Source organism: Pristis pectinata, chromosome 20 (genome assembly GCF_009764475.1).
Source record: "Pristis pectinata isolate sPriPec2 chromosome 20, sPriPec2.1.pri, whole genome shotgun sequence".
NCBI lineage: Eukaryota > Metazoa > Chordata > Chondrichthyes > Rhinopristiformes > Pristidae > Pristis > Pristis pectinata.
This window is the reverse complement of record NC_067424.1, coordinates 29,953,822-29,981,434: the sequence shown is the minus strand read 5'-3', so window position 1 is coordinate 29,981,434 and position 27,613 is coordinate 29,953,822. Positions and strand designations below refer to the sequence as shown.

The following is a 27,613-nucleotide window of genomic DNA, read 5'->3' as shown; positions in this document are numbered from 1 at the left end:
GTGACAGCTGTGCCTCCATGCTATCCTCTGATAAGTCACCTTTACAACTTTGACAAGCACAAAGCTCTGCTTTCATTTGTCTGACATAGAGCTCAGTAGCTCTTTGGCTACCTCTCAGGTGTGTTCAGACAAATTACAAGTCTCAAAAGGAAGGCAATTCTTTAACTAAGTCTTATGACCATGCTTCTGAACTAATTGGTCCCATAGAGGGATTGATATTAAGTAGTTGCAAATTAACAGGATCACCATTTGCCTGTGATGTTTTAGCCTGGTAACAATTCTAACAGACTATACTGGAAAGTTATGAAACATTTTATTCACAATACTTTGTGGAGATGTTGATCCTGCCCACATATCTATTGATCCAGTTGACTTTGTCTCAGAGTTTCACAGATGACTGAAATGCTCAACAGTGGGAGCTGCTTAAGATGAGGGGATTGATCTTGTTTGAGGTGATCTTTAATTGCAATAGATTCAGGGTGAAAAGACTGTTATGATTAGGCCTGACTTATTTCAAGGAGCCATTATAAAGGAGCCCATGAAGGAATGAAATAATTATGAGCCTATGGAACCCTTTTTTTGTTGGGGGGGGGGCAGGAGGGAGAGGGTGAAGGGGACTAGTTTATCATGGGATGCCAGACACTTTGATTTTGAGTCCATGAACAGAGTCTGTGCACTTGGCAAGAGTAACTTTGTGTTCGGTTATTAACAGCTTCTGCAAATTTATTCATATCATCAGTAGTGTGTGTGTGTGTGCGTGTGTGCGTGCGTGTGTGTGTCTGTGTGTGTGTGCGCGTGCGCACAGATGCGTGCGCATGTGGGCTGCCAGAGTGGACCTATTCCCCTTCCTTCTCCTACTTCTGGTGCTCCCCCTCTTGCTGGGGCTTTTCAGGCAAGAACTGTGATGCCTCTTCGTCACGTTGTGCAGTACGCAGCAGATGGCTGATAAAAAAGGAGATCCTGTTTGGTAAGTATAGGAGGGTTAAGGAAAGTTAGAGGAAGTCTCTTTTCCTAGGCTATAGAGGATTGGTGATATCAGTAGTGAGCAGCAAATTGGCAAAGATCAGCCACTGCCACCTGGTGAGAAAATGACCTCAAAGGGTAGAGCAGTCTAGTCATAGATCTGAGTCTGCAATTCAGGCCATCAAAGTTCTTGTCCAAGTTTGCTGATACCTGTGCTTCGGAAGCAAGTCTCCCAGCCATCCCAGCAGCAGCACTATCCAAGCGTCTATTGTGCAGTGTTTCCATGTTCTGAAATGGCCGTGCAGCACACCCAAATTTCAGGGGTGATGAGGACCAGGTTTCAGCACGACCTGGCACTTTCCAGAGTGTTAGGCAATGAACCACGGAAGCTGCAAGTGGTAGTATGAGTGGTCCTTTAAAATGTCCAGCTGCAAAACAAGCAGCATTAAGAAAACCTGGTTGTTTTCTGTGTGGCTTACAGCAGGTCCTCTTTGGAAAGGTGTCACTATTTTTAACTGGGTGCAATTCAATGTTACATGAGCAATCACATCACTGGGTGCCATTCAGGCACTAGAAACCCTTTGGAGCAACAAACAGGAAACTGGAGGAACTCAGCGGGTCAGGCAGCATCTGTGGAGGGAAGTTGATAGCCAATGTTTCCCTCCACAAATGCTACCTGACCTGCTGAGTTCCTCCATCTTCTTGTTTGTTGCTCCTGATTCCAGCATCTGCAATCTCTTGTATTTCCAGAAACCTTTTACCTGGGTATTTATGATTAATTTTTGATATATGCCAAGGTTGAATTTATGGAGTGTTGTAAAATGATTTGCTCTGGGATGAGTCAAATTTTATTCAATGCAACTTTAAGACCTGTGTATTTTATTCATAGAATCTTAGAGTCATACATCATGGAAACTAATCATTTGGCTCACTGAGTCTGTGCCAACTATCAACCACCCAATTTTTATCCTAATCTCATCCTAACCCATTTTATTCTTGCCACATTCCCATTGTAACCGCCCATATTCTACCAATCACTTACACACTAGGGGCAATTTTCAGTGGCTAAGTAACCATCCAAAGCACACATTTTTGGAATGTGGGAGGAAAACAGAGCACCTAGTGGAAACCCCTGTATCACAGGGAGAACATACAAACTCTACACAGGCAGCACTGGAGGCTGGAAGGCAGGGTTGAATTCGGATCACTGGATCTGTGAGCTGGTTCCTCTACCAGCTGTGCCACCCATTGTTAGATAAATACGTTCTTCTCCCCTACAAGCTATGGTGGTTCATGACTGAGGTTAGATGTATAACTGCCAAATCCTCTTAAGTAACAATGTTGTTCAGCAGAATTCTCTACATTTTAGCCTTAATATATTGATGAAATAGATTGAAACACGAAAAGCCAGGATTTAAAAACAGTATGATTATAGATAGAATATGTCAACAAAGGCATGATAAAATTTCATTAATTGGAGCTTAGAGTCAAGATTTGATATATTAAATTGAGACATCAAAATAAATCGAATTAATGTAGTGTTCAGAATATGGCTCTCATTAGTTGAATTCATTATGGCTTTATTAATGGACTTTGTCAGTTTCAAGAAAAAGCATGAGCACATTTTATGAAGTCCTATGAACAATATAAATAGTGGATTTCATCATTCTTGGCAACTGATTAAATTAATGTAAAATATTTAACTAAAAGTTTTTAATTCATTAACTGGTGCACTTAATCCATCTGTGGATTTTAGAGATCAGAAAGACATACAAGGTCAGCAATGAGACTCCCTATTGTTTGTGTGCTGGTAGCACAGCTGAGTACCGTACCTTATAAAAATTCTGGGACACTGCTGCTGTTTGCATATGTCTCTGATCTCTCAGCCTACTGAATCTGGCCAAATTCGCTTGTTTTAAGTAGGAGCAGCCAGTAATAACTGTGAACATTTTTTAACTAGTGTGCTTTTTTCTTTGTTTACCATTTCATGAACTTCTGTTTGCTTTGGAGAGGAAGACCTAGACTTTTCACACAAACGGTGAAGGTCCTGGCATCAATCCAATTTTAGTTTGTGCCTGTAAGTGCACTGAGGGATCGCAGAGAATCCCTGTTGTTGCAGAGCACTTGTACTTCCTGCAGCTTAAAGGCTCCAACAACTTAAGTAATGCTGAATAGTATTTATTGGTCTTATTAGTGTCCAGTGTTAACAAGGCAATAAAAACGTCTAATCTCATTTTTTTATTATGTAATTATGAAATGTGACCAGAAGTGTCTGTGGACCTGGTGGAAAGGGTTCCTACCTAATTGTCAAGCAACTTTCTTCTCTGGTAAAACCATAGTCAAGTAGCCAGAGTTTCTGCTTCCCATTATTTTACAAGAAGCCTATCTCCAAAGAGCATGAAAGAGATCTGAGGGGCTGCTGCTGCCGCAAATACACAACTTGTCCACTTTGGGGTGGCACCAAATGGTTGTGCACCTGATTGAGGAGTGTCAGCAGGTAATTCATTTATGCAGGTACACACCAGCTGAGTTTGATCCCTTGCTCATTTCATGAAGAACATTTCAAATACTTTCTGGGAGGAATATCTGGAAGTAGTCAGGAATGGAAACTTATGGTCCAAGGGGACAGCACCAATTATAAGGCCTACCCAAAGCCCCAGTTGAAATCAGGAGACTAACTGGAAAAGGCAAAGAGTGTTTTGTTTGGAGTAAACATTGAGGTGCTTTATCTTCATTCAAAATAATGAAGAGTTCACTGATTACAATTCTCAGGGTACGAAATGCACATAAAACAGATGGCAACTTGACTAATGTCACTCAAGAGTTTTTGCTGAATACACACTGGATATTATAAATTCACAGCAAGATTTGTATGGGTTATGTGACACAGCTCTTCCTACATCAGGAGAATAAAAAGATCATTTCTAGATACTGCTGTTGTCATTTACCAGGAGCTGTGGAGAAAATGGGCAAGGCGACCTTAAACACCTACTCAAGTACCCAGCACAACTACGGGGTGGGGGGGAGACAAAATAGAAGTAACTAATGTTATATTCCAGTGATAAAGGCAGTGAGTTTTGATGGACATTATAAGCATTATCAGTAAATTCATTGCCAATTACCACTGGAATAACCTTTTAAAAGAAAAGTAAGGCTAAGAATTTTATTCTCTATTTTTTTGTGGCTTGTTTTTGAAAGCCCACTGGATGGTTCAAGGACAGGACTGGAGGATCTGTCTCCTGAGGCCTAGTCACTAGCCTTCTTTGCACAACAGCCATGGCATGAGACCTCTAGTATGATCCAGGCCAATCCAGCCCATAGTTTTTGAATGTCACAGCCACAGATATGTTTGTTTAGTGTATGTTCCTGAAGATGCTAAATATAGAGTACAAGCTGCTAAAATGAAGCTTTTTAAACTTACTTTCCTGACACTACTTTCTTTATATATCACTGAATCTTCCCCACTGACGCTCCCCCATCCTGTTAACTACCACCCTGAGTGAGATCATCTGATTCAGCATAGACTTGCATCTTTTCTTTGCAGATCTGAAGCAGAGAATGCCTTCTACTCAGCTGGCCACCAGAAAAAATAGGAAAATGAGTTGTTTTCTTGTGAACATCAGAACACGCAGTAGCAAAATCTGGATAGGCGCATCATGACAAATATATCTCTATAGTGGAGCATTGAGGGAGGAATTTTATGTTTTAAGAGGATTAATTATAAAGTTTTGAAACCTGGAAATTCCAACATAAAGTCCAATTCCATTCACAAATCCTTAGCATATGAAGCAGTCTATACTTGTATGCAGCAAGACCTAGATAATATTCAGGCATGGGCTGAGAAATGGGTAGTTATATTTGCACCATGAAAATACCAAAGATCATCTCCAACAAGAGAGAGACTAACCACCCACTCTTGACACTCAGTGGCATCGCCATCGCTGTGTTCCCCACCATCAACATTCTGGGGTTCACTGTTGACCAGAAGCTCAACTGTGGACCAGCAACATAAATGTGATAAGATGGACTATGACCTCACGATCTACCATCGTTGTGACCTTGGCACCTTATTGCACTGCACCTTCTCTGTAGCTGTGACACTTTACACTGTACTGTTATTGTTTTTACCTGTACTACATCAATGCACTCTGTACTAACCCAATGTAACTGCACTGTGTAATGAAATGACCTATACGATTGGTATGCAAGACAAGTTTTTCACTGTATCTCGGTACAAGTGACAATAATAAACCAATACCAATACCAATACCGTGGATACAAAAGTAGGTCAGAGATTGGGTATCCTGTGGCAAGTGACTTACCTCCTGACTCCCCATCAACAAGGCACAATACAGGAGCATAATGAAATATTCTCCTCTTGCTAGTATGAGTGCAGCTCCAGTGATACTCAATTCATTCTACGTCATCTATGATAAAGGATCCACTGCTGGCACACAGTGGTTGCATTGCATCCCAGCTTCCAAATGTACTCACCTCTGCTGTGACCATTAAAAAGGGCAAGGGCTGTTGGTGCATTTTAGTGTCATTTTCATTATAACTCTGATGTGGCACTGACAGATTTCCTTTTCCTAAAGTTTTTGCTCGTTTGTTGAGGTTTTTTTTCAGTGTAATTTCCTAAAACCAGCAGAAACATTGAGGAAACTTAAGCACAAATTATTTTCAGAACGAAAAGTTTCCACAAACTTCTGAAATGAAATTATAACCACAAACCTCAATGTTCTCTCTTAATGCACTTCATTGCCATGGTCACTGTATCAATACATGTTTTTGCTCTTTTAATTCCGCAGGCATTCTTTTATGCAATAAATATGTTCCCGGATATTTAGGTAGTGTGGAAGCTGAACATGAGCAAATTTTATTTTCAGCTGAGTCATGCATATCTGGCAATCTCTATACTTGTGGAATAGCATAAACCACAATGGTGCTACTTGTCTCTGTTTTCAGAACTGCCATTTTGAATAAGGCAACTTTGAATAGTAATTTGTTGAAGACAGGTTGAAAATGACATAGCTCTGAAGCCAGTGCTGCTACTTCTGCCACTATTAGGTAATCTCAGCTGGAACATGGATCCTGCAAATAATCTTACGTCAGTACTTGAGAAAAAAATAAAGAACCATCATTTCTATGACCTTCTCACACCTTCAGGACGTTCCAGTTTAGTTTTTATTCAAATCCTTTTGAAACATACTTATGGAGTTTTTCACATGGAACAACCTCTGCATAGACAGGATACATAAAAGCAAATGAGATAAATTAGTTTTTTGGTGGGAAAGTGCCACAGCCTGGCACAATATATAAAACTATAGTTCCCAACAGAGGTTGATGCCAGCAAGAGTGGAAAATAACAAAAGTTTAGCTAAACAAAAGCCAGTGCAATTCAGAATTCAACAGTGTCATTTAAGCTGTTAACAATCTGCTGAAAGTGCAAGAAATACTCAGCAGGTCAGACAGCATCTGTGAAGAGTTAACATTGCAGGCCAATGGCCTTTCATTAGAACTGGAAAAGTGAGAAAATAAGTATGTTTTAACTTGCAGAGAGAGGGATGAGACAAGTGAAATTATTCTGTGGTCCTTGTCATGGGCTTTGTTTTGTTTCCTTAATTTAATTTACTTGTATTATTAGTGCTTTTCTGCTGCTTCTGCCCTTTATAATGTGACATGCTTCAATTCATCATAATTAAGCTATTAAAAAGCAATGTACAAAAGCTGTACATACTCATTTTTTAAATTGATGTATCACTCTTCCTGAAATATCATGTTAATTATTACTTTCCTTCTAAATTCCCAGAGGAGGAAGTGAATGACTCTGCTTTGAGGTTGAACTTTACATGTGAAAGTGAGTCACTGGAACAAAGCAGCAGTTAGAAGAAAAATATTAGACTATTTATTATTACAAAAATCAAGGATAATGGTCAAGACACACATTTACTGGAATAATTAACAGATAGTTTAGCCAGTTACTTTGGTCACTGTTGATATAATTGACAATTGATTTAACTGAAGATCACCTGCAAATTTCACAAGTTATTTTGTTAAGTTTGAAATGTAGCTTGAGTAGTGGAGATTATTTCATGAGGAGTAACGATTTGAATCCCAGGCTGACTGATGGTCACAATCTCCCTGCATTTTAGAGTATATTTAGTCGATTACTTGTTGACTAAATGAAGGAAATGTTCTCTCATTTCTGGTATTAATTTTGAGACTGAACATTTTAAAATTGCTTACACACATTTGTCATGGTGATATGATGCATGAATCTTTCAGATCTGCTAATTAATAGATGCACTTCCCCCACCATGAGACCTTTCTCCCTCTTTTCCTCTCCCCCACAGTTAAGCATCTTTTAAATGGATAGATATGCTCACATGATACCACATGATGCCATAGTTGCAATGTATACAAATCGCAAGACATAATTTTTCATGCAAAATCTTAATTTGAGCAAAATCTTAATTTAATCGTGCAAAATAAATGAAGATTTAAAAATAAAATTCACTGTCGTGGCAGTCTAATTTAATTAACTGATGTTCTTCTTTTCACGTTATGCTATTCATTTATTATGGGATATTATGGGATATTTTGTACTTCAAAACAATTATGGCACAAATATTGGACAGTAGAATACTATTATAAATGTATTAGCAGTGTGGCTACACACCTTTGTGCACAATGTGATCCAATTTTTGTGAAAAATAACCAGTGATTGAAAAACAGAGTTCCAGGCATGGTTCCAGGTTACTTCATGTGTTAGTTATGTGGTACATGAAGGATTCCAGACTTTTTGGGATCTGGGCCTGCTGGCAAGGTCAGCATTTACTATTCATCCCTAATTACCCTTGAGAGGTAGTGTTGAGCACTTTCTTGTATTGCTGCAGTACTTCTGTAAAGGTACTTCCACAGAGCTGTTGCAAAGAGAATTCCATGATTTAGTCCCAGTGATAATGACGGTACAGCAGTATCTTGCCAAGTCAAGTGTTCCACTTGGAGAGGAGCTGGCAGGTGCTGATGTATCTTGCCCTCCTTGGTGATAGAGGTCTTGAATTTGGGAGATGTGTTGGGGTAGTCTGGAGAAGAAACTGCAGTATATTTTGAAGATGATACTCAGTGAAGCCACTGTGTGCTTTTTGGAGGGGAATGAATGTTTTGGGTTGTTTATGAGATGTCACCCACTTCAGATGCCTGGGAAATTCAAGGCCTATGTTTCACACAAATGACTGCGGCATATGGTGAAGCTGCACTAATACTTGCTTAACGTAGAATTTGATTTCCCTGTGCAAAGACTTTTTTTCTTGCAATGACGCTACATGTCTCAGCAATTTAGAACTGACATTAAAAACCACAACACAGTGTTCAAGACCTTATAAATAATAATGGCTTGACATTTAGCCTAACTCGTTATTTTTAAGCCTCTTGCTTAGCAGTATACAAATAATCTATTTATTTGGTTTTGCAGATTTTGCCTGGCATTTTTGGTGGTCCATTTTTATCCCTTTTTATTCTTGCAATGCTCCGCACAAAATGTAACTCTTTCAAACAAGTTTTGAGCATCAAACAAATTCTGGAACTGCTCGGTATTGGTGTGTACTGGTGTCACATCGAATGGCATGTTCAACGTTTTCCCACACTGATTATGGACATGCTTTTCAATTCTGAGAGTATCATAGCATCTTACATATAAATGAAGTATGTTGAGACTGGGTTTGGGGGCTGGGTGAAAAATAACTGAAGTGGGAAGAGGGGCTAGTTTATACTTTACTCTCGTTTAAAGAACTTGGTTGGGTTTGAAGAAAAGGGTACTGACATTCATTTCATAAAGAACACTTAATTAAAAACGAAAAAAAATGTCAGATGGGGAAACTCTGATATCTTTGCTTGTCATGCTATTTTGTCCTCATCCGACTCCACATGTCCTTTCCAATAGTACTATTCGTCAGCAAAACAGATCCTGGACCCTGCTGATTTTCTTCCCTCATTAATCTGGGGTATGGAGGCCAGACCTAGTACCAAGCCACCGCCATGGGTGAGATCAATGCACACTTGCAGTTTATAATACTGAATCCCATTTGCCCACTGAACCACTTGGGAGTCCCAAAATATAATTATCTTAGTTAATGTTGCCTGAAACAACTTAGAATTTTCTGTACTTAGAATATAACCAATCTCTTCAAATGGGAATGTTACATTACCAGGCAGCTGTGTTTTGTATCTGTTCTCAAGATGCTGCCACCCCTCCAACCATTCACGACATTCTCTTTCTCTGTGTTCTTCATGTCTTTTATATAATTTTTGATGTGCCCTTGCTGGTTTAAGAGTAAAGGTGGTAAAAAGAAACTGGTCTATGTAAGCAATAAGTAGCACAAATTAGAAATCTATAACATTATTGTTATCGGTTTGGAGTCTAACATATGAATTGTGTAGTGTATAAAATGAATGTAATATCTGTGAATTAGTTATAATCAAATAACCATTAGTTAAAAAAATTGAAATATAGTTGTAAGGGAGTAACAATTAAAGTGGTTACTGCTGAAGGCAGGCATTCCCAGTAAATAGTTTTCTCCCGAGAAGTAAGAAAATAAAACTTAGTGGTTGATTGTTCATCCATAACATTAATCTATAATCTTCAGTGTCCTTCACTGTTCATTAAAGATTCTTTCTCCTTCATCTGATCTGAATAGTGTCTCCAGACTAAATAATACCTGCTGTTCAATTTGTAATGATCAAAAAGCACCAGCTTTCACATCAATGGATGTGCTTACAATTATTGAAGAGGTTTAATGCAGTTCCACATTAACAATTTCAGTTAGCATCATTACAAGTCCCAGCAACAGCTAAGGTAAGAGGATTGGTTGGCTTTGAAATCTGCTTGGTGATCGTTGACTTTCATCTGCTGCACTTTCCATGTGACTCTGAAAATATCTTTTCTGAGGGGCAGTGTTTAATGTCATCATTTTATGTTTCAGATTGCAAAGCTGTGCCTGGCCAACTGGATGTCGCTTTAATTAATTTGAATCAAAATCGAAGTCTGGCTGTTTCTCATGCGGTAGGTCTACTTAATTATTGATTTTCTGCCAGATCTTGGAACCAGCAGGTAATTGTACAACAAATATAGCTGGAAGTTAAGATGTTGCACCTTAGCATTGTGTTGCAACATTTATAATGCATGATCATTAGATAAGGGCTGCAATTGTTTAACCCAATCACTGCTAGCTCTTTGAAAACTGTAAGAGCTAGAAAACCATTTGGAAAAGTTTTGAAGCCACTTCCAAGTAAAAGGAGTGATTTAAAATTGCTGCACTGTCATTATTTGATATCTTCTAAATAGTCTTACTTAGGGGAATAGGGTTCTGTGACGTGGTTCCATATTCCTGCAGAATGCTCTGCAATGGGGTATTTCTGAATAGATGTGAGTTGTGTATTTTGCATGCCCAGGTACTTTTAATACTTTAGCTTTCAAACTGCAAACCCTTCCTGATGTTGGAAGAAAACAACAATATATAGGGAACCAGGGACAGGTAGTGATGAGCTCTGGAGCTTATCATATAAATGTTCTGATTAAAATGGTCGCTTAGTGTCAACATCCCGGTGTAATCTTTTTGTTTGACATGGATAGTAGTTGATTTGTATAGTTCCCCGGAAAATGCTTCCCATTGTTAGGTATCATTGGATGTGGAAACGTAAGGGCCAAACCATTCAGAACACTGTGATGCCTCCAGTAGGACAGATGCTGATGTAGACATTGTTCAAGAATTTGCTAATACTTGGAAATCAGATTTTATGTGATTGAAGGTGTTCTATTTATGAGCTTATAACTTTTGTAAGAGGTTGTGAAAGTATTTTGAAGTTTACTGCTCTAACATAAGAGGTTTTAATTTAAGATTCCTTGACCTCAATGATGCCCCTGTTTTAACTTCATGTCGATACACTATCTGCCAAATTACTCACCTATTCATAAGTATGAAAGTGGGTTTCCTGCCATGCATCAAACATCACCTGCCCCACTTGGAGCAATCTGCACGCCCCATATTGACGCATCAGCCATCTCAGGACTAGAGTAGAAACAAGATAGCTTCAATCCCTGGGACTGCCCAAGAAGGAAGAGGAAGGTAATGTACCAGGGAGAAATTAATTTACAGTATTCTTCTGTTATTGCAAGGATTTCTGTGACTATCTGTCTAGATGGACAGAAAGGAAGCTGGGAAAGGAGGACGAACATCTCTGTCAGTGGGATGGCTGAGTACCAGCCACACAGAGAGTGCCAGTGCCACCAATCTTTATTTTACAGCTATCACTATTATGTTAACATGAACCTTCTTTTAAAAAACACTTGGGTTAACATTTAGTTCAGAAAATGTTTTGCAGCTCATGGAGATGTGTCACCAGGTTTTCCATATTAGCTTGGTTTCAAATTGCTCCCATTGGCTGTAGCAGTAGATGAAAACAATTAACATTGGATGATTTTTTTGTCAATTTTTAATAAGGACTCAACTTGATTGCTCTATAAGCTTATTAAAAATGTCTGTCTTTTGTTGCTAGTCATGCATCAGATCTTGTAAGAATGCTCTCTACAAAGCAGAATTTACACCTTTGGGAAACGTTGGCACCTGTGTAGCTCTGCTGTCTGTGCTGTTTACAAAGCGCATTACAGTTTACTCTTGAGTAAGAAGCTATGGTTAACTGTGGATGGAATGAAAAAAATTACAGGATAGAATTGTACTTTTAACAGTCTCATTTAGTGTTTGATAATGATAATATACTTGGTGGATAGCAGCTCAGAATAACAATTGTATGGAAGAATTAGTTCCAAATGGTTAGGAGATATTATCCTGATGCAGAACTGCATTCAAGATGGAACTTGTTAGTTTACTATTATCCCCTATATTGGCTGTGCTCCCAGTGAGTAAGCTAAAGTATGTATTTGGCAAATACAATTTAATTTAAAATTGTTCTCCACTGAATTAATGAGGCCTCACTGTCTGCAGTTCTATTTATGAAATTTTCAGTGTGCCTGGGTATAGTCTCTGCAGTGAAAGGTGCAAAGAATTGCTTGATATTGTGAATATAGTGCAATGTTTAAAGTCACGTGCATCCAATTATTAACTATTTATGGTCATTTTTTACCATCATGTCATATGACTGGAAATCTATGCCTTGCTTGACCTAACAGGCATGGAATTTGGACAAGCCCATCTTTGGGCATGTGGTGGTTGCATACCATGGAGCTAAAAATGAATTGCAAAGCACTATTTTCTTTTGATGTTACAGGTGCTGATTTTCTTGGAATCTCAGTTGTGAGTTGCAATCACACACTTGTGGTGTTCCTTCAGTTCTCTAACAAATTAAAGTGTCAGTCATCCCAGTATTTGCCAGTAGATTGGCAACCTGGTATTGCAGGCTGTGATTGTCTGCTATCTTCCTCTGCATGAGAAAGGTAATGTGTCTGGGTAATGTATCCACCATGATTGAAGCGTAAGCCATGTTTATGAGCTGTGAGCTGTGGGTGTAACCATTGGAGTTGTGAAAGTGTGAGAGGATGTGATAGGGCACATGAATATAGTATTTGTGATTGGTTAAAATTGTTGCTATGTAGACGATGGGTTGCATAACATGGAGCAATGTAGAAGTCTGGTGACACAGCCCCATTGGAGATGAGGTTTGATGATATCTGACCGTGTGTGTGCTGGCATTAAACTCTTCTCCATATTGTACCTAGGTTATACCTCTTTCACTAAGACATCCAGAGCAGCATGTGGAAATCAGGATGCCCATTCTTATCCTTGCTCTGCTGTAACTTGCTCCAACCTCTCTAAAGCTGTACAATGACACTCAGTGATGTTGAAAGCAATGAACAGACCCCCATTAAGACTAACAATCCTGCCTTTAATCAGCACCATTTGGCTGGAGATTGTGCCAGTATTTCCTGAAGTTGGACCCTCTGAGTATTAAGCAATGCAGTGTGGCACTGGCTGGACCCTGTAATCATTTAAATGAGGAGCACACAATACTTTCAGTAGTTGGACCTGTACTGGGCTAAATTGAAACAGGTTCCTTAAGCATTGCGATTTCAAGGCAGGTTTTCCATTCCTCTGCATCTGAATGTGAATCCTATAGTGCTTCCTTTTCTATTTTTCGAAGGAAAAATAGATCAGATTATTATTTAAATGGTGAAATATTGCAGCTTGCTGTTGTGCAGAGTGACTTGGGAGTGCTTGTGCATGAATCGCAAAAGGTTGATTTGCAGGTGCAACAGGTTATCAAGAAGGCAAATGGAATGTTGGCCTTCATTGCTAGAGTGATTGAATTTAAGAGCAGGGAGGATATGCTGCAACTGTACAGGGTACTGGTGAGGCCGCACCTGGAGTACTGCGTGCAGTTCTGCTCTCCTTACTTGAAGGATATACTGGCTTTGGAGGCAGTGCAGAGGAGGTTCACCAGATTAATTCCGGAGATGAGGGGGTTAGCCTGTGAGGAGAGATCGAGTCGCCTGGGACTATACTCGCTAGAATTCAGAAGAATGAGAGGGGATCTTATAGAAGCGTATAAAATAATGAAAGGGATAAGATAAAAGCAGGAAGATTGTTTCCACTGATAGATGAGATTAGGACTAGGGGACATAGCCTCAAGATTCAGGGGAATAGATTTAGGATGGAGATGAGGAGAAACTACTTTTCCCAAAGAGTACTGAATCTGTGGAATTCTCTGCCCAGAAAAGCAGTAGGGGCTACCTCATTAAATATATTTATGATGCAGTTAGATAGATTTTCGCATAGTGGGGGAATTAAGGGTTATGGGGAAAATGCAAGTGGGTGGATCTGAGTCCACGGCCAGATCGGCCATTATCTTATTGAATGGTGGAGCAGGCCCGACAGGGCAGATGGCCTACTCCTGCTCCTATTTCTCACGTTCTTATGTTCTCCTTACCTGAACCGCTGTTGTAATGGATTTAACGTGACGTGGGAACCTGCAGGTCAGGTGCACCTGGATTAGGTTGTTATAGGGCTTAGGTGTGGAATCGAATTGGAAGAGGAAACCAGGATGAGCCTATCAGGAATCAAGAGCCATCTATGGAAATAATGTGAGATCATTGGTCAAGGTTGGAACTAATACCAATGTATCAGGGGTGAAGAGATATTGATGGGGGATGAGGAGGTGGTGTAGCCACAGCAGTTTTTTTTGGGTGGTGTACCTTTAAATATGACATGATTAGCATGTACAAGGATGGTATGTGCCTCCATGCATAACAATGAGAACAGTGTGGTGGGGATTCATGGGAGGGAGTGACCACTGAATTCATTTGGAAGCTCAGCTGGTTCAGTGGAAGGTTATGCAATGGTGTGAGCTGCATCTGTTCCTCACAGGTAAGTGGCTGACCTACATTGGTGGGTTCGACAGTCCAGCTTATATTTAAGTTGATTAACTCTTCTAAATGGAGCTAAGTGAAATGTTCTCTGAGGCAAGTTTAAAGAACAGGCAGATCAGAACTTCCAAGGAACATGATGGCTTCATTCCTAAATGCAAATAGAAAATGCAGGAAATACTCAGTGGGTTAAGAGGGATCAAAGGAGAGAGAACCAGAATTAACATTTCGCTTCAACGACCTTTCATCAGAATAGAGGTCAGTGTCTCTCCACAGATGGTTGACCTGAGAATGCACAGCATTTCTGTTTCACTTCCAGCAACTGCAAAGGTTTATTTTTGAATGACTTCAATCCTTTTGGGATAATGAACTATAACTTTTCAAAACTGAATTAAGTAAATTGTAATGTAGTATTGATATCTGACATTTTGACCCACCTTCCTGGAAAGGATTTGCAGGTTAAGGATACATTTCAGTTATTTCTATCACCTTTGTTGGAAGAATAACAAATTATAAAGAGACCTTTGCTTACAAGTTCATCCCAGGTCAATAGAGATAACCGTCAGTATTCTTACTCTGTCTCTGAAATTCAGTTCATTGACTTCATTGAATAAACAGTATATAAAGAGCTGCCAATTAGGAATTCATTTTTAGGCATGCATTTTTACAAATGATGGAAAGATTTTTTTCTATATCGATGTGAATTTCCCTTTGTCAGCTTGTAATTTCTGTCCTGAAAAATTCATTAAACATAATTAGTTGAATAGGAAATTGAACACATTGATGATGTGTGTTTTCTGTAATGTTCAATGCCAGCATCTGGCAAAAATCTTGGTTTCTCTGCTGGCATGCACCCTTTCTTATAATGCCCTGCAAGAACCAGCAGTAACTGCAGTCACTCTTCACAACTTCTTTACTAGGCGCTGACAGGTTATGAAAATATGTGAAATGACAGAAAAGAAAAGAGCTACAAGGTTATAGATGCAGGGCTAGGCCATTTGGGACCTCGGGCTTGTATTGCAATCCAGTGAGTTTAACTCCATATACCTGCTTATGCCCATAAATCATAACAACAGAATTTGATCTGGGATTTAAAATTAACAAATTACTTAGATCAATTGAAGCTTGGAGAAGAGAGTTTGAAACTTTTACCACCTTATGGGTGTAGAAAGTCTTCCTTATAGGCTAAATTTTATTCTGTTCCATCTAGCCTTTAACTCCAGTGGAGGGTCCTGGGGAAGGAGCTGACTGGCATCTCAGCCAAAGGAGGGATAAGGTTATTCCAGCATCTATAGAACCTATTGAAATGGGTTTATTGAAGCTGGAGGTTTTATTTTTAAGTTCCTGCGGGAATTGACACTTGCTGACAGTGGGTGTGAAGAGCTTGCCATTTGGGGAATCACGAGAGATCTGTATCTCATCACTTCTGCTGCAACAATCCTGACAGGTGTCACTGAGGAGATGTTAATAGGATTTTAGTATTCCACAGAAAGTTAGTAAGGTTAGTGTTACCATCCTACAAGAACAATTGTTGTACTAAATGCATTGTAATCTTGGCATTCCCTGCATCAGCTTAATGGAACAACTCCTTGGCTTGCATATATCCCAACTTCATTATGATTTTCTTGCAAGCTATTTTATGAAAGAATGAAGATATTAACTCCAGGTTCAAATATATCTCATATCTAGCACCCAAAAGTCAAAAGGTGCAAATCGATCTGGCAGTGTGCTCTTTCAGCATTCTCGCATTAAGGACTCTTTTCATTCAATATCGCATGGACCAGCCATATTTCAAACTATAACATCACCTCAACAAAAAAGATCTTTTGGAGCTAGGAATTTCATGAGATTACTGTTCAACAGGTGAATTCCTTCTAAGGAGGTAAAACTTAATTCAGTTTTGAAACATTATATGATATATTTAAAGTGTACAGTTGAGGACCTCACGATGAATATTATATCTTGAAAAATAGAAGTTGAAAAAGGAAAAGGAAAGCAGGAGTTTCCTGCTGCTTTCTTAATCCAATCTTTTCCCAAGGCAAAAACAAAGAGGATTACTTTAATGTTAGTCTACACTGGAGATTAAATTTCCGTAAAGAAAAACAATGAGCCTCCAAAGGACCTTGGTATTGATCTAATTACATCTGCTCTCCAAAGGGAGAAGATGGGCAAGCAAGGAAAATCGGATTGCAGTCCTGGTCCACTTAATGACTGTCACTCCAAACACAGCTTCTCAGTGGTGATCAGCTGCGTTACTTTTCTCCAGATGCAGCAAATAGAGAAAAGCCAGACAGGGAGGATTTCTAACTGTTTAGACTGAGGTAAAATTGGATGGGATAATTAAATGCTTCCACTTGGGATATCCAATATGATGTGCAGGTGTAATGAAATGTATTGCATGGTATCCAAGTAACATGTGTGCTGTCTGAGTAGTTGCACACTTAACAATGGGAGTTTTTTTTTCAAATTTTACTGTGGAATAGAGAGAGAGAGAATGAGAGGGAGATCCTAGAAAGGATTGCAGAGACGTGGAGGTGGGTGGCAGCGATTTAGAAAGGAGAATAGGAGAATTGTTCGGAGGGATGGTCAGGGTAAGGTGTGGGATTCAGTCAGATTGTTAGGTCAATGATCAGGCCTCAGGTTGAGTAAGATTTCAGGAAAGAAAAGGGCCTCTGATTAAGTTATTAAGTTGGAATTCGGGAAGTCAGAGCAGCCGGGGGTTGGGGAGCAGGGGGTGGTGTGCGGAATGAAGAAGTAACAATAGCTTAAGAAATCTGTCATTTTTATTTACAGAATACTTATGCATGTAGAAGAATTTCTTGAAATCAGCAGTGTTTGCTTACTTGTACAGCTAAAAAGCGTCTACAAAGCTGTCTCTTAAGGTTGATTACTAATTCGAGATACATGGATCTGATGAGCCAATGACTCTGAGTGATGATGGGTTGGGGACCAGTCTTCAGTCCAGGCTTTTCCCTAACCACCAACAACACAACCTTTACTAACGCTCACCTCTCACACAAAGTGGAAATATAGGATACCAATGTCTGCCTTCCTGCCCAATGCCACTGCTGAAAACACCAGAAGTACTTTTATTGGCCAAGAGGATTTGCTCACTCTGTCTCATGTCAACTCCAAGTTGGTCATGTTTTTGTCTGTAGAATTAATTGTGCAATAATGCCCTGAAGAGATTTTATACCTACGGATTTTGTAGTAGTGTATACGGAAACATGTATTTGACAACTTCTGTAATTTGAAGGATGCAATATGTTGTTACCTTTCAATAATTGGATTAAAGTTTAAATTCCTGATTCTATTTTGTGCTCCAATTTAATGTTGTTCAGCCGATATCAGTGCTTTCCACATTTGATCTCTCAGTGTCAGTGGTCACTGAGTAATCAGTGTTAGTGATTTCCAAGACGTCAAATCAACTAAAATAAACTCTTGTCTTGTTTATCCCTGATATATTTTTATTCCCATGTTCTTTAATAATAGAAGGAATTCAGAGATCAGGTGCCTGAGAAGCTGAGAAAACTGTTCTTGTGGACAGTGTCATTATTACTGGCATCATCGGCATGTGCAAGGGCAGATTTCGTGACCATGTGGCAATAAGACCAGTGCACTGCAGGTTTTGCTTGGCAGATTCTTTTGGAATTCAACAGGGATGTCAAGGTTTCTCCAAGCAGCCATTACTGTTGGGTAGGAAGTTGGTGAATAAGGGGTCAAATGCTCCAACCCATTCAAATAGGAGTGCTTAGGTGTTGCACATCAATGTGTTAATGCCCCACTGCTGTACTTTTAACAAAGATCCTTCCTCAATTTTCTTTAATTCTGATTGTGACAGTTGCTCAGATTTGGGAACAAACGCTCATTTATTTTCAGGAATGGGGACGAAGAGTTCTGGACATGAAACTTGGAAGGATTTGGGCATCTTGTTGTGGTTAGCAGAAGAGTAACTAAGTACCATAGAGGAAGAAGGTGAAACATCATGGTGGGGGAAGAGCACAGAGGTGGGGTTGGGGGATTGTGATCATGGGGAGAGAGATAGTTTGTCCAGGAGTAGGTTATAGGAAGAGAAGTCTGAGATCTGAGAGATGGGGGAAAGCAGTTGTCTGATTTTTGCCAGAGGAGCAGGTAAGCTTGGTAGATTAGGAAAAGTAATGTTGTGCCTTCTCATTTGACACTTACCTTACGGATCTATCCCTTCTTGCCTCTTTTAACCTACTGGGAAAACTTACCTGGAATAAGTACCAGTAGACAGGGCTTATCCTTTAACAAATTGTTATTTTGCACAACGAAATACATTCCCTTATGCTGTAATGTGTACTGTGGAGAGGACCAAAAGAGGGTACATTGGATTAATTGCTTCAAGAATGATTTTCAAATACAGATCTACTGACACACTGGCATTGAAGATGAAAATCTTTTCTCAATCTCCTAACCATGAAAATTGATCCTCGTTGGAGGAAACATCTCTAATTGGGAAGAACTGCAGACTGAAAAATAATATCACAATTATGGCTGACATGTCACTGGAGCTTTGGTGAGAAATATAAATGGACAATAATTATGCAAGTGTTACAGATGAATGTCCCCAGAAATAATTCCACTTTTTTGGGTTTGCATGAAGTTATAAAGGGAGATGAGTAGAGCACCTGTCCAATATGAGGGCTTTTAAGTCTTATGCTTTTCAAATGGAACTAAGAAGTCTCTTTGGTCTCATTCATATAAATTTAATAGACTATGCCCTTTGTGAAAGAACATTAGCTGAAGAATGTGTGTGTAATATTGTAGTGGTGAATCAACTTGAAAAGTCATGTTCCAGAAATATTACATGAATAAAGGTTGGGATAATTTTAAGCATGTGTAATTTATTTTATCATATGCGCATTGATGCAGAAAAGTTCATAAAAGATTTTTGTATAATCTTGTTTATCATCTTTGTATGTCAGACTTCAGTTATGTTGGCCTCTTTCCTACTTAATCTAAAATGCAAGCAATAAAGCTTACCTTTGTATTAATACATTCAGAAAATATCTCTCTAATAGCCTGTCTTATTCAGGTGTGATGAGAAATCAGATCTGAGTAAAGTCCTCTGTAAGAAAATTTAGTTTTAGCTTCCTTGAGATACTTTAAATAACCCTTTCTGCTCCCATATTATTCTTTTCAAATAATTGGTTATTTTGTAAACTTGTTTCTGTGAGTTTCTATCAGTAATTTGATTTCTGCTGTGATAGTTGCTATGGTTTTCCATGATTAAAAGCACTGGAAGCATAACTGGTAGAATAAATTAATTATACTCAATTTGTCATCAGCTTACTTTGAAATTACTGTGAGATATTCAACTCAATGGAACACAACGGACAATCACATTGAATGGCTTTCAAAATTAGGTTTTGAAATCTTACGGTTGATACTCCAATTTGTGAAGCTCACTTGTCCATTTTTGTGTTGCTTTCTCTTTATATTAAGTTAGATGTGTGTTAAAATATTTTAATTTTAACTGTGCTAACATCTGTCTGGAAAATAGTTCAGAAGTGAATCATGCGTACTAATTTTGGATTGCTGTGGAAAGAGCTGACACAAATACAATTGCTGATTGATATCTTGTGTTGTCAATGTCAAGTTCTTTGAACTCATAATAAACTTTAAAGGCAAGAAAGACTTGGTAATACTATATAAATACCAATGGATCAAACAGTAGGTAAAGAAATATTTCACAAAAATTCAAAGAGCTTATTCAATAACATCACTAATAATTTCTACTTTATTGCTCTGGCTTAAAAGCATAGCTAATGTAAGGAGCTTTCTTTTGAAAGGAAATGGCCTGTTTTGTTCCACACCAGTAGATCATAAACATCAACTGTCATACTGCAAAGACAAATTATAAGGAAATCCCTGTTCTAATTAAATCATGACACTAAATTGATTTGGTGATGTTTGAAATTGCAACCATGGAACAATCTAAATCCTTTGGTACATACCAGTAGCAGAAGGTGAAGGAAAACAATAATAGACTTCAATAAGTGGTTTGCAGTTCTTTTTATCTTTAGAATTAATAACATCAGCTTATCAGTTCAAATACGAACAATTTAGAAAATCAACAGAGCAAAAGATTCAAAGGCTGTCACACTTAGTCTTCATAAGTTAGAATCACTCCAATAACCGGGTTAAATTTAGCCAACATCAAGCCCATCTACCCACTATTATTCTTGGTGTTTAATAATATTCATTTGGAAATGAAAGCCATGGATTAAATTGCAAGTATCATGTGACAACTTGAGGATTTATAAAATGAATTGAACATTAGGAATGTTACAATGAAAAATGCCCTTCCTAACCATCACCTTGAAGACAACAGCCCCCATGATTTAATGCTCTGAAACCAAATAATAAAGCACTCCCAAAAGACTATACACTGCTGGTTTCTGTAGCATTTAATAGTGCCTGCTTAAACTGATAAACATTAATCTATATTGGGAACGATGCTGCCTAATACCTTCAAGATGTGCATTAAGGAGACTCTTATGTAGGAATGCAGCCTAGCAAGCATCTGGCTTGTCTGGAAGTGCCAGGCCTCAGCCATATGCACCTGGCCAGCTTCCCAAATGAAATGACAACAAGGTCCAATAGCTGGATCTGAAGAAAAAAATTCCTGTGACTAAGATAAATGGCCTGTAGAGGATTTAGCAGGGGATCACTGTTGGATGAAATGGAGCGCAGCCTGTGCCAAGAGAGGCACAGTGCTCCCTTCTGTGGCCTTTTCCATATGAAAGTGGCCACATAAGTAGATGGGGTGGTAAAGAAGGCATGTGGCATGCTTTTCTTCATTGGTCAGGAAGTTATGTTGCAGCTATATAAAACTTTAGTTAGGCCATATCTGGAGTATTGTGTGCAATTCTGGTCACCCCATTACAGGAAGGATGTGGAGGCTCTGGAAAGGGTGCAGAAGAGGTTTACCAGGTACTTCTTGGATTAGAGGGCATGAGCTAAAAGGAGAGGTTGGACAAACTTGGGTTGTTTTCTCTGGAATGTCAGAGACTGAGGGGAGACCTGATAGAAGTTTGTAAAATTATGAGAAGCATAGATAGGGTAGACAGTCAGAATCTTTTTACTAGGGTAGAAATGTCAAGTACTAGAGGACATACATTTAAGGAGGGAGGGAGAAAGTTGCAGAGTAGGTTTTTTATATAGAGAGTGGTAGGTGCCTGGAACGGGCTGCCAGGGGTAGTGGTGGAGGCAGATACAGTAGTGGCATTTAAGAGATTGTTAGATAGACACATGAATATGCAGGGGATGGAGGAATGTAGATCACGTACAGGCAGAAGAAATTTAGTTTAACTCAGCATCATGCTCAGCGCAGACACCGTGGGCCAAAGGGCCTGTTCCTGTGCTGTAATGTTTTATGTTCTATATCATAAGGGCAGCCACAAAATACTTAAAATGACGTGCAGTCCTCGAATTTCTTTCGGTCATGAATCTGCTTCTTGACTGATTTGGATGATGGGAAGGCTGAAGTTGAGATCGTATGTTGGTGCATGTGACATTCTTGAAGTCCTATCGGTGTGTTTTATAAAGGATGCAGCTGGCTCCAGGTGTTTGTCTTTGATGTCTGGAATTTAAAACCATAGTCAACCAGTCTGGGGCTGTTCGCATTCCATTCTAATTTTCCTGCTCCAATATAATGCTCTTCCAGTCAGATTGTCAGTAGCAGAAATTAAATTCTCCCTCGAGTTCTGAAAATCTGTTCAAAGAGAGTTTCCAAATCTTAGCTGTAAATCAATTGTTTTCTGGATCAAATGGAAATTTATTTTATATTTTCAACATTATGACAGATCTCTTCATGGTAGAAAGTACAAATGAAACAAGAGCTGGTTTTAGATAACCCATTGCTGCAGTCAATAAACTAGTTAGTGATTAATGACAAGGAAAATTGTATCTAAGTTTTATAATTATTATTACTATTGCTACAGCGTTACATACTGGAGGGTGACCAATATCCTTGCAGGAAGATTTGCTCACACGGTTCAGGAGGGTTTAAGCTAATTTGGCTGATGGTTGGGAAGCATAGTAGCTGGGCAGCAGGTGCGGAGAAAAATACGGAGGATAAATCAAACAAGTCCAGTGGGCAGACCAGAGATAGGCAGGTTAAGATAAGATATCTTTATTAGTCACATGTACATCGAAACACATCAGTGAAATACATCTTTTGCGTAGAGTGTTCTGGGGGCAGCCTGCAAGTGTCGCCACGCTTCCGGCGCCAACATAGCATGCCCACAAACTTCCTAACCATACGCCTTTGGAATGTGGGAGGAAACCGGAGCACCCGGAGGAAACCCATGCAGACACAGGGAGAACGTACAAACTCCTTACAGATAGTGTCCGGGGCTGGCAGGCTCCACTGCATGTACTTTAATGCAAGGGACTTCACAGGTAAGTCAGATGAACTTAGAGCTTAAATCAGGCACTTGGAATTATGGAAGCTATTGCAGTCATGGAAACGTGGTTGAGGGAAGGGGCAGAACAGGCAGCTCAATGTTCTGAGGTATAGAAATTTCAGACATGACAGAGGGGAATGCAAAAGAGGAAGGGGAATCACACTACTGAACGTAATGGCAGGACTTAGAGAGAATATCCTGGAAGGATTGTCCAATATGGATAGAATTTAGGAATGAGATAGGGGCAATCACTTTGCTGGGATTATACTATAGGCCTCACAATGACAGCAGGAATTAAAGGAACATATATGTAAGCAAATCGTAGAAAGATAATAGGGATATCATATTGCGGGAGATTAACTTTCCTAATATTAACAGGGATTCCCCAGTTCAAGGGGCTTAGATGCAACGAAACTTGTTAAATACATCCAAGGAGGTTTTTTGAGACAATTTAGAGAGTCCTATTAGAGAAGGGACAGTACTCAATATTATGAAATGAAAGTTGGTGGAAGTGTTGGTGGGGCAACACTTTGGCAACAGTGACCATAATTCTGTAAGTTTTAAGGTGGTAATGGAAAAGGATAAGGGCGGTCCTCAAGTTAAGGTCTTGACTGGGGGAAGGCTAATTTCAAATGTAAGAGAAGAGCACGGCGAAAGTAGGTTAGGAGCAGATGTTTGCAGGTAAAATGACAGCTGACAGCACATCCAGAGCAAAAGAGTAGGCAGGGAAAGAGTGGGTCCCCGTGGGGACCAAAGGGGTAAACTTTGTGTGGAGCCAGGGTATGTGGGCAAGGTCCTGAATGAAGAGTTGGTGGTGTTGTGGATAGTGAGGAAGGTTGCGCTGGAGAGAGTCCAGAGGAGCTTTACCATGATATTGCCTGGATTGGAAAACTTAAGTCATGGGGAGAGATTGGATAGGCTGGGCTTATTTTCCCTGGAGCGAAGGAGGCTGAAGGATGACCAGATTGAGGTATTGATTGGGTAGATAGTCAAAATCTTCAACCCATGTTGGAGATATCAAAAATGAGGGGGAATAGGTTTAAGGTGGAAGAAAGGAGTTTTAAAGGGGATCTGAAGGGTGTAGAGCTGGCAGGCAGATAGGTGGATCCAGATGAGGAGAGGTGATAGGCAGATGGAGGAGGTGAGGGGTGAAGGCAGCAAAGGGCTGAAGCTGATGGAAACTGATAGGAGAGGACGGTGAAGCATGGAATCAAGGGAGGGAGGTGGGAATGGCAGATGGGAACAGTGGGGGAGGGGAACCAGTGGGAGGAGTGTGCAGATGATGGACAGATAGAGTGGGTGGACAAGGGGAAAGAAACAGGGTGATGGGTCTGGGATGAGTGTAGGAAATACTGGATCAGGAGGAGAGAGAAAAGGGATAGAAAGGGAGCAGTTTACCTAAAATTGGAGAATTCAATGTTCATGCCATCAAGTTGTAGACTACCCAGACAGAAGATGAGCTGCTGTTTCTTTAGTTTGCATTTAGCCTCACCCTAGCAGTGGAGGAGGCGGAGGACAGACATGTCAGTGTGGGAATGGGGAGGACAATTAAAATAGCTAGCAACGGGGAGCTCCAGACGGCCACGGCGGATGGAGCACAGGTGCTCAGTGAAGCGGTCGCCCAATTTGCGTCTGTCATTTGCATTGGGATAGCAGGTTCTTTCACGGAAATACCTCCCCTCGTTATTTGTCTAAGAGCATTCAAGTCTAAATGTGGTGGGACTGTAGAGTTTCATTTTGATGTGTAAGTTGTGGAATTGCGTACAGTCAATCAAATTCTGCCATGAGTGTAGATAGCTTCACTGCCACATTTTCATACACACCTATCTCTGTTTCTGACATAGCCTTCCAAGCTTAAAGTTTGTGAAATGAGGGCAGTTAGAGAGAGAGAAAACATAAACAATGTAAAAGCTGCAAAATACAGAGCTGTAGAGAATGCTAGGCAGGTCAGGCCATGCTAATGAAGAGAGAAAACTGAGCCAATATTACAGTTGGATGAGCTATGGCAGACCTAGCCAGTTCTGATACAGACAGAGAAAGCAAGTTACCTGAAACTGTCGAATTCAATTTTGAATCAAGAAGGCTGCAATGTATCCAGACAGAAGATGGGGTGCTGTTCCTTAAGCTTATGTTGGGTGTTATTATAACAGTATGGGAGGCCACATACCGAGAGATCTGAATGGGAGAGGGAGGGATGGAGAACTAAAGTGGCAAGCAGCTGGATTTTCAGGTTTGGCACTGATCTGCATTTGGTTTCTCCAATGCAGAGGAAACCATGTTGTGAGCAATGCTTGCAGTACTAGATTTGAAGAAGTGGAAGTTAATCGCTACTTCACCTGCAAAGATTGATTGGATCCCTGGATGGTGAAAAGGGAAGAGGTAAAAGGACAGATAACAAATTGTGGTAGCGTATAAATCTGATGCTGCTACTAGCAGCCCAAAGCAATCCAAAAATCCTCAATATTGAGATGCTGGATCTGTTCCCAATCTATTCCATTCAGGACAGTGGTAGGTGTCAACAGTGTGAATCCCTTGTCTTCAGCTGGACATTGTGGTGGTTGCTGCTGCTAGTACTATCAATGTTATAAGCATCTGCAATACATGAATTGGTGAGGATAAGATCAGGTAGGTGTTTTCCTCATGTTGCGTTCATCACCATCTTTTGCATTCCAGTTCTGCAATCGATGTCCTTTTGACCTAACTAGCCTGATCATTGGTGTTCCTGACTCAGTTCATAGTACTTTCAGTGCCTCTTCCAAGTAGTGTTGAGTGTGATTCATCAACTAAGAGAGGTCATAAGATGGTGATCAGCAAGAGGTTGCCTTTCCTGTGTTAGACCCAATGTCTTGAGACCTCATTGGGTCCTGAAGATTCCCAGGACCACATTATACCACTGAGCTACCCCTTCTGGTGGTTATATTCTGCCAGCGACCTCTTGAATGATGAAAGAACAGTCTGTGTCGTTGGCTGAAAATGATAATTCTTTGAGTGACTACCTTAGACTTTAACCTGACTAATCTGTGTGCTAACTATTCAATTCTGGCAATATGTTAGTGAAAAGGATTCTGCAGGATCGGATGGGCCGGGTAAGTTTTTATGGAGAAAGAAACAGAGCTAAATTGCAGGTCAATTCCTTTCATCCGATGCAAAGCTATTAACCTGCAAAGTCTTAATTCTGTTCCTCTTACTACAGATACTGCCTGACCTTCTGAATACTTTCAACAATTTCTATTGTTTCCTTCTGGGTGGTCTGACTGACTTTAATTTTGTTATACTTTTTGATGACAGGTTTGATTGAAGTGTGTGGTAGAGGGCAGGTAAGAATTATGGCATGACCGTGGGTTTGGAGTCACCTAGAGGCTAGATTTCCTTTGCCATAAGAAGCTGAAGAGAGAAAAGAGAATGATGTATTTATAAAGCGCATAAAACAAATGTTATAAAACACTTTACAGCCAATAAATTAGTTCTGAAGTGTGGTAAACTTTGGAATGTAGAAATTGCAGCAGCCAACTTGCACACGACAAGCTCCCATGAACGACAATGCAATAATGACCAGCTAATCTCAATGAGTAATGTTGGAGCAAGGATAAGTATTAGTCAAGACACTAGGAAAAAAATCCTCTCCTGCTGTTCTTCAAATAATGCCTTGAGACCTTGGCTCCCCTCTCTGATAGAGCAGGCAGTGCCTCAGTCGATCATCACAGGAAATTCCACACTCTCAGTCCTACACTGAAGATCAAGATGTCTGTGCTCAATTCTGAACCCATACCTTCTCACACAGAGGCAAGCGTGTTACCAACTGAACCTTGTCTGAACTTCATGAACGAGATTTGATATATACCGCAGTTAGTTTCATAATCACCATTCTTAAACTAACATTTTATTCCAGATATATTTAATCAAATCTACTTAAATTTCCTAAGCTGCCATTGTGGAAATTGCATTCTGTCTATGGAACATTATCCATTCATTCATAGTACTCGTTCAGTAACATCTCCATTATTCTGCTGCACTGCAATTCTTACATCAGCTATGTTCCAAGTTATGTACCAATTTGTCACGAATTGTGTCCAATTTCATGAATTCGACAAACATCCATCGGGACTGAGGTTATGTCTGTCAGTCTTCTTTCATTTAGAACATTCATACATTAATACCCTCAGCTAGGTTCAAAGGGCCACCCAGTTCACTGAATATGAATACGAACACTGATTGTATATTTAGACCAAGTTTTATGCTTTGCCACTCCTAACTTTAATGTTTAGCAGAAAATAAGGATTTTATACATTTCTCTCAGCTTAATAGGGTTTTTGCAATGCCCATGTAATGGAAAGGACAGGTTCTGATTCAATCCTTCAAGGTAAAACTGGAGGAAGTCTTTGAGACACATATTCTCATCTAGTCTGAACAAATCAAATATAAAATAAAATAAATTTGTAAAAATTTAAAAAACTAACATTTATTTCTGAACATCTTAAATCCTGGCATTAATTTCTGCAAAAGTGACATTGGATGGTGCTGGAATACTGATGTGCAATATCTGGTGCCCTTGTGGTGTCCACACAAAATTTGTAATCCACCTCATTACCAGGATTTCAGTGGCAAAGTAATACTGTCCATTCTATTCATTGCCTTAGCATGTCTCCACAAGGTCCAATTTTGTGAGTGCTTAGCACAGTTGAAGACATCTATTGCTGATTGAATCCAGACCAGCATGTCTTAAAGGGCAGGTGCATTTTGACTACAATTAGTGATAGAAGTCAATCACAGATTTTGGACTTGCTGAAAGCCATGAGAAAGCAGGGATAAGAGCACACATTCTTATTTTCAGACACATGTC

At 39.7% G+C, this 27,613-nt stretch overlaps 1 protein-coding gene across 1 annotated transcript in view; it reads left to right on the top strand.

The window, feature by feature from the left end:
- pacsin1b (protein kinase C and casein kinase substrate in neurons 1b) overlaps nt 1–27,613 on the top strand; it is a 187,163-nt gene that overhangs the window by 3,208 nt on the left and 156,342 nt on the right. The window contains exon 2 of the mRNA XM_052034640.1: nt 9,945–10,024. The gene's annotated coding sequence lies outside the window, so the exon portion shown is untranslated. The remainder of the gene's footprint in view (nt 1–9,944; nt 10,025–27,613) is intronic.